Raw genomic sequence first — 14,921 nt, forward strand, 5'->3', positions numbered from 1 at the left:
TATACTAAACAAACAAACCCAATTCACTCAGATAGTGTTCCAATATTCACACTTTTGGGTCAAAAGATCAATCAATACACATGTTTGAAACATTTTATATATATGTTATCACATAAATTTGATATGATCATATTCATTTAATTGCTAGAGTTCATAAAAATCGCATGACTTGAACAACTTTCATTCATGCCCAACAAACATGGTTTGTAAATAGAGGTACACAAACCGGTTTAAAACTCAAAACCGGTTTGGATTGAAATCGGTTCGGTTTGGTCAATAAAAGTCAAAACCGGTTTATAATCGGTTTCGGTTTAGGTTGAAACCAATTTCTTACCATTTTACGATCGGTTTCAGTTCAAGTTTTGACCGGGTTTTTGCCCGGTTTCGGTTCAGTTAACCGGTTTTTGTGTAGAAAATTACAAACCGGTTCCAAATTTACAGTTTCAATCGGTTCCAAACCAGTTTCTACATAACCGTCTTCAAAACGGTTCAGTTTTGATTCGATTTTCGGATCGATTCGTTTAACTGGTTTATATGCCCACCTCTTTAGTTGTAATGTTAAAAATCTTTATCTATAAGTGCAATTTTCAAGAAATCAAAATTCAATAAAATGAGGTGGTTCCAAATTAGAACCTTTGAAGTAAATACAAACCCTAATTTCATCAACCCAATCTCACCACAATCAAAGCTTGTGGTTGTCCCCATGTGCTATGTGGCTCAAATGGTGGGACCTAATGGTCACATGAACTTTAACACACCACTCACTACCTTAATCTTATCACTTCCCTCCATTTTGCCTATATATTTACACCACCCTGTAGCTACCAAGTGCACCACCACCACCACCACCACCAAACACCATGGTGTTGTCTTCTTATGTGACACCCATTTTACACCTTACATTATTATTTGTTATATGTTCATGTGTATGTTCTAAGTCTAGTACCTCACCACCCATAGCCACCAAGATTGGCAATGGCTATAGGCTTGTCTCACTTCAAGAGTCATCAGATGGTGGACTCATTGGTCAACTTCAAGTTAACAAGAAGAACAACATTTATGGTCCTGATATACCTCATTTGCAATTGTACATCAAGTAAGCTTCAAATCACTCAAAGCTACTTTTTTTTTAATTTTTTTAATATACCTTTTGCCCCCCTTAGTTACTAAATAATTTACTATTTATGGAAACTTTTGAACTTTGATTAAGAGTTCTAACTGTGGTCCACTTATATGTTGTATGGGTGTAGACGAGTCGAGTCGCTTGTGAGTTAATTGAGATCAGCTTGATAAAACGCGACTGAGTTTCACTAATCAAGCTTGAGTAGACTCACGAGTAGCCCTATTATTTGTATGATTTTTAATTTTTGGAATGCATTAATATAAAAACCAAACATACCCAATAAAATGTGACCTATAATAAAATTATTATTGCAGTATATTGAGTGATGTAAAAAGTACCACTGTTTATTTATGTAGCTCTTACCTAAATGCATTTATTATATATGTCACATTAAGTACATAACAATAACTAATATTAGGTAGAAATTTGTGACAAAAATATCTAGATAAACATATTATGTTGTATAAAATATATAATTATAAATTTATGTATATGCATATTAATGTATATAAACTATTAATAAAATAATAATAAATAATAAACAAATCAATCTCGAGTTTAGAAAACCTCAAGCTGAACTAGAGCTAATTATAAGTTAAAATGACAAGCATTTCTGTTTGGAACTTTTAGTTTTTGTTGTTTCTCTCTCAAAATTATCTCTTTAGAATCTTTTTATTTTTTTCTATTAAATCAAACTTAATAAAATAAATAGATAACCTATATTCTTCTCATTGCAAACTTTAACTTACTAATTTGGACTTGTTTACACCCATCAATTATTTCGAACAATAATTAGTATTCACTTTGTAAAAAAAGCTGATTATTTTGAAGGGGTCTGATATGCAACCGTTCCAAATTAAAAGGGGTCAATAAAATGATTACTTCTTTCGGCTAATATTTTTATTATATACATTAAAATAAATAAAAGACAAACGAGCAATAAGTTACTCCGTTTTTATTAATGACATAACTAAGTTTTTTTAAAATTACATTAGTTGCTAAAAGTTATTTTATTTTTAATTTCAGACACGAAACCGACGACCGGTTAAGGGTGCACATCAGCGACGCACAAAAGCCGCGATGGGAAGTACCGTACAACCTTCTACCAAGGGATCAACCACCGTCACCGACCCAACAAATCTCCACCCGAAAACTAACCAACCCCATAACCGTCTCCGAATTCTCGGGAGGCGAGCTAATATTCTCCTGCATCACCAAACCATTCTCATTCGCCGTCAGAAGAAAATCCAACGGCCAAACATTATTCAACTCCTCAGCTGACGATTCCTCATCCAGTCCGTACAACTCATTGGTCTTCAAAGACCAGTACCTCGAGATCTCCACATCATTACCCAATGATGCCTCGTTGTACGGACTGGGGGAAAATTCCCAACCACATGGAATTAAATTATACCCGAATGATCCGTACACATTGTGGACCACGGATCAGTCGGCTATTAATTTAAATATGGACCTATACGGGTCCCACCCGGTTTATATGGATTTAAGGAATATTAAAGGGAAGGCATATGCTCATGGAGTATTATTATTAAATAGTAATGGGATGGATGTGTTTTATAGAGGCAACTCTTTGACATATAAAGTGATTGGGGGTGTTTTGGACTTTTACTTCTTTTCCGGCCCGTCGCCGCTAGCGGTGGTGGATCAATACACTCAGCTTATCGGCAGGCCGGCGGCAATGCCATACTGGTCCCTTGGTTAGTACAAGTTTTTATTACTGTTTTTACCTTTGGCTCAGTTAGGTTCAGGTATCCCATGTTGCAAGCTGTATGCATTGTGAAGTACTGTACCATATAACTTAACAATGCATATGTCTTGGTTTTAATAATAATATTATTTTAGGGATGCACAAACCTCAAAACGTGTTACAAATCTTAACACTAGAGAATATTCACGGGTTTACACTAACATAATAATTTAATATTTAATGTTACAAGTTTTAAATCAAGAATGCAAATAATAAAAAGTAAATATATTTTTTATTATAGAATTCTATTTGGATTAATGTTTTAACTTTAAATTTTGGCATTAGGTTCTAGAAATAACCCCATTATTATTTTTTAAATATAAACGGGTTAAACATGTTAATCTTTAAACCCTCAGAGTTGATACTAGGTATGTGTATGAAACCGATAAAACTGAACTGAAACTGAAAAAATCAAATATAAAAACCGGTTTAGTTATATGTAATAAAAGCCTAGAACTGAATTGAATTTATTGATTTTTCATTTTTTATTTAATTATTTATTAATTACATATGATTTAGGACCATATCTCTTGAGCTAAATTTATTTCGGCCCAAAGTTTTCAAGCTCAAATAGCAAAACTAAAAAAAAAAAAAAATCAAAAACCGAACTAAACCCAAATTGAAAAAGGGAAACCAAATGTGTATGAAACCGATAAAACTGAACTGAAACTGAAAAAATCAAATATAAAAACCGGTTTAGTTATATGTAATAAAAGCCTAGAACTGAATTGAATTTATTGATTTTTCATTTTTTATTTAATTATTTATTAATTACATATGATTTAGGACCATATCTCTTGAGCTAAATTTATTTCGGCCCAAAGTTTTCAAGCTCAAATAGCAAAACTAAAAAAAAAAAAATCAAAAACCGAACTAAACCCAAATTGAAAAGGGGAAACCAAATGGTTTTCAAAATTTTAAATACCGAAGCATATGTTTCTGCCCAAAACCGATATAAACTGAACCATGCACACCCCTGGTTGATACTAACACAATCCGTTTATTTGTGTTTTCGATCTGAAAATGACTGAACCATTTATTTTTAAACCCAAATAAACGTTACAGTCACAAGAAATCTTATTTTAAAAATATTATCTCTTCTGTGTAAAGTTTTTGTTGGTTCCCACCCACTACATAAAAAAAGAAAAAAGAAAATCTTTTAACATATCTTTTGGTCCAACAGGCAACATCATGTACTCTAGCATGTCGGAATCTTATATTGGAATCTCCAAAATACTATTTTTATTTTCGAATGTAACATGTTTTAATGTTTAATGTTTATGTTTTACAGGATTTCACCAATGTAGATGGGGTTACCACAACCTTTCGGTGGTCGAAGACGTCGTCGAAAATTACCAAAAAGCCAAGATCCCACTCGACGTTATTTGGAACGACGACGATCACATGGACGGTCACAAAGATTTCACTCTTAACCCCAACGCATACCCTCGTCCTAAACTCCTCGATTTCCTTAATAGAATACATGCTCGAGGCATGAAGTACATTGTCATTATTGACCCCGGGATTGGTGTCAACACGTCTTATGGGACCTACCAACGAGGTCTAGCAAAAGACGTGTTTATTAAATATGAGGGGAAACCATATTTGGCCCAAGTGTGGCCTGGGGCGGTTAACTTTCCGGACTTTCTCAACCCTGCCACTGTTTCGTGGTGGGGAGATGAAGTCCGGAGGTTTCATGAGCTCGTCCCTGTGGACGGGCTCTGGATTGATATGAACGAGGCGTCTAACTTTTGTTCCGGCTTGTGCACGATTCCCGAAGGGAGGATTTGTCCGAATGGGACAGGGCCTGGGTGGATTTGTTGTTTGGATTGCAAGAATATAACAAATACAAAATGGGATGATCCTCCTTATAAGATTAATGCGTCGGGTACGCAAGTTCCGATTGGGTACAAGACTATAGCGACGAGTGCGGTTCATTATAACGGTGTTAGGGAGTATGATGCTCATAGTATTTACGGGTTTTCACACGCGATTGCGACTCACAAGGCGCTACAGGCGCTTCAAGGGAAGCGTCCGTTTATTTTGTCTCGATCCACGTTTGTTGGATCGGGTCATTACACCGCTCATTGGACGGGTGACAACCAAGGTACTTGGAATGATATTAAGTACTCGATATACACCATGTTGAATTTTGGAATTTTTGGTGTTCCGATGGTCGGGTCGGATATTTGTGGGTTTTACCCGCAACCAACTGAAGAACTATGCAACCGTTGGATCGAGTTGGGCGCGTTTTACCCGTTTTCAAGAGATCATGCTAATTATTATTCACCGAGACAAGAGCTTTACCAATGGGAAACAGTTGCAACTTCGGCTCGTAATGCTTTAGGTATGCGGTACAGGTTGCTTCCTTACTTGTACACGCTGACATACGAGGCGCATACCACTGGCGCACCGATCGCTCGCCCTCTCTTTTTCTCGTTCCCAGACAACCAAGAACTGTATGGACTAAGCACACAGTTCTTACTTGGTGAGAGTCTGATGGTCTCACCAGTTCTTGACCAGGGTCGAACCAATGTGTCAGCCGTGTTCCCTCCTGGAACATGGTACAGTCTGTTCGACCCTAGTCAAGCAATCATTTCAAAAGGAACACGAACTTTCACTTTGGATGCTCCTTTGCATGTAATCAATGTTCATTTATATCAAAACACCATTCTCCCAATGCAAAGGGGTGGAATGATATCCAAAGATGCAAGAATGACACCTTTTACCCTTTTAGTTACCTTCCCTGCGGGGGCCACCGATGCCAAAGCGAATGGAAAGCTTTTCCTAGACAATGACGAGCTTCCCGAGATGCAACTCGGGAACGGTGAGTCAACTTATGTTGAGTTTAGCGCGAGTGCTTCTAAACAAATGGTGAAAGTGTGGTCAGACGTGCAAGAGAGTAAGTTTGCTCTTGACAATGGTTGGGTTATTGAGAAAATTACCGTGTTGGGATTAAGTGGTGTGGGGGGTGCGTTTAGTGTCGATGTCGAGGGTAGTTTGGAAACTTTGGACGCGTCGAAAGTCGAGTTGGTCGAAACCGATCACAAGTTTTTGGATGGAGTTAATGAAGTGAAGAGTGTGATGGTGGAAGTTGGAGGGCTGAATATACCAATTGGTAAAAAGTTTACAATGTCATGGAAAATGGGAATTAGTTAGTTATAAGTTGTCAAGGTACTTGTTTGCAAATTGCATGTTCTTTTGTTTGGTTTAGAATGTTGTGTACTTTGGTAGGGTGTTTTATTGTTTGATGAGAGAACATAGGGGCCTAATCAAGTGCTGCCTCCTTATTTAGCTTCAAAGGATTAAAACAATTTAATCTTCTTATTATGTTTTTTAAAAAAATCAAACTTGTTTTTTTTTGTTTGTAATAATTAATAATTCTTATCATAGTAGTAGATATAATCAAACGACATTATTATTGTTATGTAAAATTAAGCAACAAAGCTATATTTGAATTACTCATAAAATATAATTGGATTCCATATATCAAAATGTTATGTTTAGATTAAGGTAAAAGAAGTATTAAGAAACTAGTTTTTGTTTTTGATGAGTTTTTCTTTCTTGAATGGTAGTTTGTCCGGATTGTCCGGATTGAACTGAAACATAGAATATTAAATTTACTTGTTTCTTTGGTCATGGGTCAAAATTTACTCGACGCTAATTGTTTCAAAATTAGTTCAAACAATTTGATAATCATTGTTCTAGAGTTACTTTTTTTAACAATGAACTGACTAAACCCCTAGAAAGGTTTTAGTGAGGTTTAATATCGTAAGGCTTAAACCCGAGAATATGACACACGAGCAGGATTCAAATTTTTTATGTCAACCAGAAAAAACTTTTAAGTGAACCCAAGTTAACTCTTGAGTCTTGACCACCCATGAAAAAAGTGGTGATGGTGTTCATAGAGTTACCTGTTATTATCAATATTTAGTTACAATTTTTATAAAAAAATTATAGTTTTCATCAACTATATTTGTATTTGTAAAATAAGTTTTAAGTTTGATTAAATAGAAAAATACGAAAATAAAATGCATGGGCCATTATGATCAACGGTCAACACAACGTGTTCCAAAATGCACCCATAAATTCAAGGACCACTATTATAAATGGAAGAAAACATCACTTTCACTTAGAGATATCTAGAATTGCCGATAATTGCGATATAAGTTCTATTCAAAAGCACAATTTCTTTGGATTTAATAGTGATATTGACTTATAGAAAAGAAAACCAAAATTTACTCTGAAAAAAGGGTCTCTTAAAATGTCTCTTTATGGGTGTTTATGCTATGCGTAGTGGAGGGGCTACAAAATGAACGTTTTACGCTATGTGGCGCTCAGTCGGCAAAAAGTAGATTTTTGTTTTTAGAGTGTAATGGTGTTGTAGCCCCTATATATATATATGTATATATATCACACTCACAAACATATATAATATTAATATATATACAAACCAAAGCCATACCCTGCGCCCCCCCACAATTCGCCCATGGGGCGGTGTTGGCGCCCATTTTCGCCCAAATTCGCCCAGAAACTTTGCCTATTACACATAGCCTTATAGTCCGGTATTGAAATATATAACTTTTTTAGTTTAGTGAAATTCTATTATTTATATTTAAAATGCATGAATTCATGAATTCTATTATTTACTATAATATAGACGAATTTTTCTATTTCACTTAAGCCTCTAGTTAACATGTCAATTATTTTGACCAAAGTTATTGCTTCGTTTACTAGAAGAGCTTATTATTACATATTTTGTAATGTTTAGGGACTACTTTGATGCATGAAAATAAACTTAGCGAGAAGTATGTTTGTTGTTTGGTTCATTTGGGTTTCTTGTTTTACTAAGTTAGAAACCATAGTTTAGTCTTAATCAGTGTTTCAAAAATCGCTAGTAGGTAGTCGGGATGTGGTGTGGGGACTAACGATTAATCGGGATTAGTCGAGATTAATCGGGATTAATCGAATCAGACTTTAATGTATATTTTCAATTTTATACACACACACACATTTTTATCTGTAATTTTCAGTTTTATACATACATAAACATATTTTAACCGGAAATTGGTTGGAATTTCGCTGAAAACCGTTAGTTTTTGCTACAATCTCATCAAAAATAGCTGATGTGGTTCGAAATATCGGAGGAAACCACTTATTTTGGTTGGAATATCGACGAAAACCGTCGATTTTGGCCGGATTTGACCGTTGACCGATTAATTGGCCGACTAGCCCAAAATTAATCAGTGAATGAGAGACTAGCGATTAATCGGCGCCTAGTCGGGATTTTTGCAACACTGGTCTTAATACACGATGCCATGTACGTGTAATCGTTACTGCTTAATAAAGATACCTAGTTACCACCCGTAGATATAAATCAATCTAGACCGAACTTCATTAAATCCTCGTGTTTGTCTGTATCAACGATACCTCCGATGTTAAAATATTTTAGAGGTTGGCTAACAATAATAACTCGACACATCAAAATATTCAAAGTAAGAAAAGACAATAACATGATAAATAGTCAAGAAATCATGACAACAAAATTTGAAAAGAATAGTGACAAAATTCACGTGGGCTTAGTTGCAGAAAGTTATGGGGGCTGGATAGGCCCAAAAGTTGAAATACAAGTTTTGGCCCAATAACACGGTTTTGCATATATAGATAATAAGATAAAGCAGGGACCGTTTTATGATCGAAAATTCCAAATCTGCATATTACTTGTAGCCATAACTTTTTGTCTTCATCAACCCAACTACATGTTGCTTGAAGATGTCAAGACAAAGTTATATATTCACATTTTTTATATGAAACCTTAAAAATTAATATCAAGTTTTAAACATTTACTAGATGGGCTTTTGCTTCCTATAACATTTTTGCTAAAATGGTACGTGATGTCAACCGTGTATATTTGTCACGGGCATTCAACGGACGACGTGGAGTAAACGGATGCTTAGATGAATTTATTAGAAATCGATGTCACTGATTGAGTTGGTGGTGGTAGTAGGCCGTATAGACGGACAAAGGCGATATGATGATGTTAGGACAAATGTAAGAATTAGAATAAACTACAGTTTAGGTTCTCAAAGTTTGGGTCTAAAAAAAGAGGTTTAGAGATTAGGGTTGAATTCAGTAATTACGTTAAGTGGATTAAATTATATACCCATTTTTGGGATTCGTTTTAGAACAAGGATTGAATTGAGCCTATCGTGACTGTTGGTGATGATGAACGGTCACCGAAAGAGGTCGGTGGCTTGAAAAAGTTGAAGCAAATCAGTCGGTTTTCATGTTCCATTCTACACAAAATGTCGAATCCGGTTTTAAAAAATATTTTCGTTATAACTTGGAGAAACATAAAAAAAGAAAAACTATAATATATTAGTAGAAAATATTAAGAAAAGTCAGGATGGTGATTGATAGACAAAAGTAGAGTTTTTAAACATTTGTGTTTTGAGTTTGAGAGAAACAAAAATATCAAGTCTCACAAACTAAGGGTGTGCGTGATGCGGTTTTGACTAAATCCTTATAAAAAAACAAACTATTGATTTTATGATTTTTTAAAATCATTCGGTCTTGGTTTTTTTGATTTTCAATTTTTTTGTTTAGTTCGGCTTTAGATGCGGTTTTTTTCGGTTTTGCTAATCGAGCCAAATCTTTTTGGGCAAAAAACCCAAGATATTGAAATTGGGCATAAGTTTATTCTAAAAACTAATGATTATTAAAAGCTAATAAAAGATGCAAATAAAATCAAAAATCAAAATCCAAACCTAGTACTATTAGTTATTAACCATATCTATAAACCAAATATATTTGTTATTGACCATATGTTAAAACTAAACAAATAGTTATCAGTAAATTTTGTTTTAATGGTTATGGACTTACGGTTAAGATATTATGGTTATTTTAGTTTGTTGTTATTTCGGTTCGGTTTTTTCGCTTTTTAAAAAAATACAAAACCGAATCAAAACTAATATTTCGGTTTTTAATAAAGTTCAAAACCAAAACGCATGTTTCCAATACAGTTTGATTTTTTGGTTCGGTTTTTTGGTTTCGTGGAGGACTCTCACAAAAGACAACATTAACAAATTCTTATTTAAAAAAGAAAAGAAAAAAAAAGAAGTAAATAGGCCTCAACAAACTCACCTTTGGAGAATTGGAGAAACAAACAGCTTTGCAAGAAAAGAGCTGACACGTGTCAGGACCTACGGCCCACAGGCACCTTAATGGCGGGAAGAGATAGGTGGAAGGTGACACGTAAGGCAACTTTGGCGGGAAACAGAAGCAATGGTTTTTTATTGGGTACATCCCCCACTCTATATTTTATAGTCTATCATCCTATGCATCACATACATGTAACACATAGACACATAGTTACTTATGTTAATATTAATATTAAATACTAAAAAATGAATGTTAATTTTATACAACGATGAGAAAATGTTAATATTCATATTTTATACCAAAATATTTTTAAAATTTGACATAAAAGTTCTTAGATCTAATTTACATTCTTATGCTGTTAATAGGGTGGTAAGATGATAAATGTGTAGAATAAAAGTTCAAAGAGTTTAATCTCTATAGAGGAGTAACTTTAGTCGTTTAATAAAAATACTAAAACCTAAACTTGTTTAACATGCGTAAACCTGTAAAATTTGTAGTAACAATAGATTATACAAAAGTAAAAAATAGGTGATTAATGTGTTGATTTAAAAAAAGTTATACCATTGGTGTTCTTATTGTTTGGCTGATCATATTGCAAGTTCGGTTTTATATTTGTAATAATTTAAAAATAGTAGAGCATTTGTGAGATAGGTGCATTTTTAGTTCTCGTCATTAATCTCAGTTAGTTTTTTAACGAAATATGATGTATAGTATCATTCATGTGAGGATAACTGTGTCTTTTAAAGTACGATATAGAAGCCACCAAATGTTATTATTTTACAAACAACTTATGAAGGAGATTGCCACTTTTGCATAAATTAGAATGGGAGGGACCTAATGGTTTAATATTCGTTAAAAACCACCACATATGGATAAAACATAAGCAGATCATCCTCGTGAAAATATGTGAATCTTGTCTTAGGACGAGGGATGAAAGGCCTTTAATGTGACATGACGCCATGGGTTGGTGACTTGGACTCGTAGGCTAATTTAGCATGCAAGATGACAGATATCTCATCGCTAAAAGGAACCACGTGGCATGTAGCATATTTTTCAGTGCTGAACACGTTCGTTAAGATTTTAGCCAATAAAATGAATTAATGTCCTCTCATCGGTAACTGGATTCAGAAACAGTTACAGGTTTTGCATGCGTAAAAAGATGTATATTTTATCGGTTAAACATGTCTATTTTAATAATTTTCTCGTAATATAATTCTTATGGCTTGGTTTCCTTTAATTTGAAAAATGACGTGAAGGTAAAGGTGGCTATGAAGCCTGCAACTATAATATCTTGATAGAGAAAGGACCGCTTTATATATCTTGACATCATTTATGTCATATTTACATGGGTATTTAATAAACATTAATGTCAAACACGTAACTATAACCATCGATAGGAAAACAGTGCCACTAATTCGTCCAAAGAGTATGTTCAAATCATTAGCTTACAATTTAACACGTCTACCATGTACCAAACTATATGCAACAAATTTATTATGTGTTTTCCATATATTTTTTTAACGACCATTTAGACCACCTACGGATCACTGGTCTCGTTACACATTTTGAAGAAAATCTGTCATACGCGAGAAAACCTCTAGCTCGATCAATCTAAAAACCCCCTATTTGTGTATAATGTTATGGAACTATACGCGCCAAAATTAGATAATAACATCCTTATGAAATTTGTTAACTAAGACGAGTCCGTGTTATAGCTTGTATTAATTAGCTATAACACGTAATATTTATTTGTTGTCACCACCTACTGGTCATCGTCGACATAGACACCGCGGCATGCTGCCATAGTTGTTCCAACTCGTCGCTGCTGACACAAGCACCGCGGCCGACCCAACGATTTTGGAGGCTTAAATTGATATGAGACTTTGGAAACAAATTCTATATTTAATGGGATTTTTTTTATTTAGGAGCCTTAATTAAGTGTGGGCATAAAGCACTTGTTTGGTTTCATTAGCCCACAGCCGCCCCTGACCGTCGTTACGCTACCACCTTTAGTTGTCGCCACTAAACACCTCAACAAAATTTAAATGAGGGTGAATTTCTTTTGAAACTTGGTATTTCTTTCTAAAGTGACCCATTTTTAATATTGATCAGAATATGGTTGGATATGATATGATACCTTTATACTCGTTAATACGATCTGTTTTACACAAAACTCATTTTGTTCATAAATCGTTATACTTTGAAGCCATCTAGCCCCGGAAACAACACACTCTCATTTACCAAGCTGATTTTTTCACTGATGCCGTATGTATAAGTGAAGTAGCTATTAGACTTGACTCACGATATGAAATTAGTTTAGTGGATACAACATACATTTTTAGTTATTGGGATGCTAAAGCATAAGTGTACGCAAGGGGACTATTAGTCTTTTAAGACAAACTTTGTATAAACTAACAAAATATGTACTAATTCCGTTCACTTAAATTTGATCTTGGATCAAGAAAATTATGTAATCAAGGCCACCATTTTTAATGAATAGTATTGAATAGGTCATTAAACAAGAACCGACGAAAAAAACACCCCCTGAAAGATTAATCTTGAATTATTAATAAAGTTGAGAATTTGTTTTATTAAGTTATAATTTACTTAATTAAATTGCAGTAGGTTTGTGAAATGTATGTCTTGTAGAGCAAGTTTAATAGGTCTATAAATAGGATCTAGATTATTAGTTTTATTATAGAGAGTTGAAAGAGATTCAAGAGAGAGTCAAAGAGTCTCATCTCCATGTACGCTTGATAAATTCGTGAAGTTTGTTTGTTATGTTCGTTTGATTATATGAAAAGAGTCGAGGGTCGTTACCCCAATATATCGTGTTCGTTTGTTTGATATAATTGTTTGATCCGCCTGGGCCCACCCCCCCCACCCTGTCGCCCCTTTTATCGTCTGGGGGCGGTGTTCCTTCCGCTTCTCCCATTCTCGCCCCATGTTACCGCCCAATACACACAACCTTATGAGCTATCACAAATATTTTTTTTTATTTGACTTTGTATATACAATAAAATTAAGCTTATTTATATTTTTAGTAAATTATTCGTTACAAAATAATTGTTTTTGATGAACGTGTTACAGCTTCGTTTTAATATAAATATTCATTTTTTAAAAGACAGAGAAAGAAATTTAATTTTCTCTTTCTAGATAACTAAAATATGAAAAGAAATATATATATATAAAAGAGAAAGTGGTCAGCTTATAGGTGGTATACATTATTATCTTATTTTAGTGATGTTTATAATATGAAAATGTGAGGTGATACACGACCAGGTGTTGGCGGTTAGCAACTCAACACATATTTTTTTCAACATAATATAAGTTGTATACATACCGTTCACATGTACGCTCCCTCGTCACATAACATATAGTAGCATACCATCTCTTTGTAGTAAAAGTGAAATAAAAAGCCGAATACAAATACCTACCATCTTTAATAAAAACTTTGACCACTTTAACAAACAGTTTGAGAAAAGCTTTCGAAACCAACATTTTGCCGATAAGCCGGTAAGAAGAGACTTGGCGTTTCATTTTATCCAGGTTTGATTTCAGCCCATCATTTATTTTCGCTGACACCGGGTGATGAACATGGCCGTTTCCAAGAATTGTTAAAATATTTTGTGCCGAAGACTAAAAATATATTGGGCTTTAAGTAAAAAAAAATATTTTTTTAGTTAAAACAATTTAATTTTTAAATGAGATTACTTTGTTATAATTTGGGTTGTGTAAAAATTTTTTGTGTAAAATTAAACTTTAACATTTCACAAATGAGATTAGAAACCACAACCTTTTGGTTGAAAATCATACATGTTGCCACTAGACCATGCTAGTTGTTATGTAATTGAGTTTAAACATTAAATATACATATTGTTTTTCATAAATAATTCGCATAACTTTTTAAAAAAAAGTTTCAGGCCTAGCGAGGTGTCGGACATGGAGCCGTCGACTACCTAACCTCTCCTTAGGGCTAGGGATGACAATGAAACCCGAACCCGATGGGAAAACCCGAAACCCGACGTAAATGGGACGGGTAATACCCGACCCATTAGGGTTTGGGACGGTTTTGGGATTAGTTTTGAAATTTTTCGCGGGTTTGGGACGGGTTTTGGATTTCTTATTTACCCGATTACCCGATCCGATTACCCGATAACATAAACCCACTTACCCGATTATATACCCGATGTATCCGATATAGCTTATTATATTATATATATACTATATTCCAAATATATTATTTGTCGAAACTTGTTTATGTCAATTATTTGAAACATTTTATCTTTATAGTGACCATATTTGTAATCGATTAGTTATATTTTGTCAAAATACGGTAGAAACCTAGCAGGTTTCGAGCTGGGTATACCCGACGGGATTTTATTAAAACCCGATAAGAAACCCGAAACCCGATGGGAAAACCCGAAACCCAACGGATAATTACCTGATTAAAACCCGATGGGTTTGAGACGAACTTTCATAACCGGGTATGGGTTTGGGAATACCTAAACCCGACCCATTGTCATCCCTACTTAGGGCTGACCCTAGTGATGATGAGAAACTACGTGAGTGGGTAACGTTCATTAGTTAGATTCTTGAACTGAACAAATTTTATCTAACTGCACGGTTATGTTTTCGAGAGAGCGTTCATTGATGTTGTCCTTAGTAATAAATTTTTCCCGAATCAAAAGACGAGTGCATTCCAAGCCAGTAACTCATTTAGGTGATTTGATATCATTTAAAAAAGAAAGAAAGAAAGAAAGCACACTAACTAGGGTTTCATTTCACCACAACAAATCCTGACCGTTGATTCCTAATCCCTTATGGCCTATATGTATCCACTGTCTCATCTACCCATCACTCTTTTTG

General features: G+C 34.4%; 1 pseudogene across 1 annotated transcript; it reads left to right on the forward strand.

Moving 5' to 3' along the window:
- The first annotated feature begins 599 nt into the window (after positions 1 to 599).
- LOC143605649 (alpha-xylosidase 1-like) lies at positions 600 to 6,113 on the forward strand (annotated as a pseudogene). The gene is made up of 3 exons (XR_013148589.1): positions 600 to 1,096; positions 2,150 to 2,841; positions 4,183 to 6,113. The product of XR_013148589.1 is annotated as an alpha-xylosidase 1-like (transcript).
- The last annotated feature ends 8,808 nt before the right edge of the window (positions 6,114 to 14,921 follow it).

Source organism: Bidens hawaiensis, unplaced genomic scaffold (genome assembly GCF_021521415.1).
Source record: "Bidens hawaiensis isolate Kalapana, Puna unplaced genomic scaffold, B.hawaiensis_p1.1 tig00070562_1, whole genome shotgun sequence".
NCBI lineage: Eukaryota > Viridiplantae > Streptophyta > Magnoliopsida > Asterales > Asteraceae > Bidens > Bidens hawaiensis.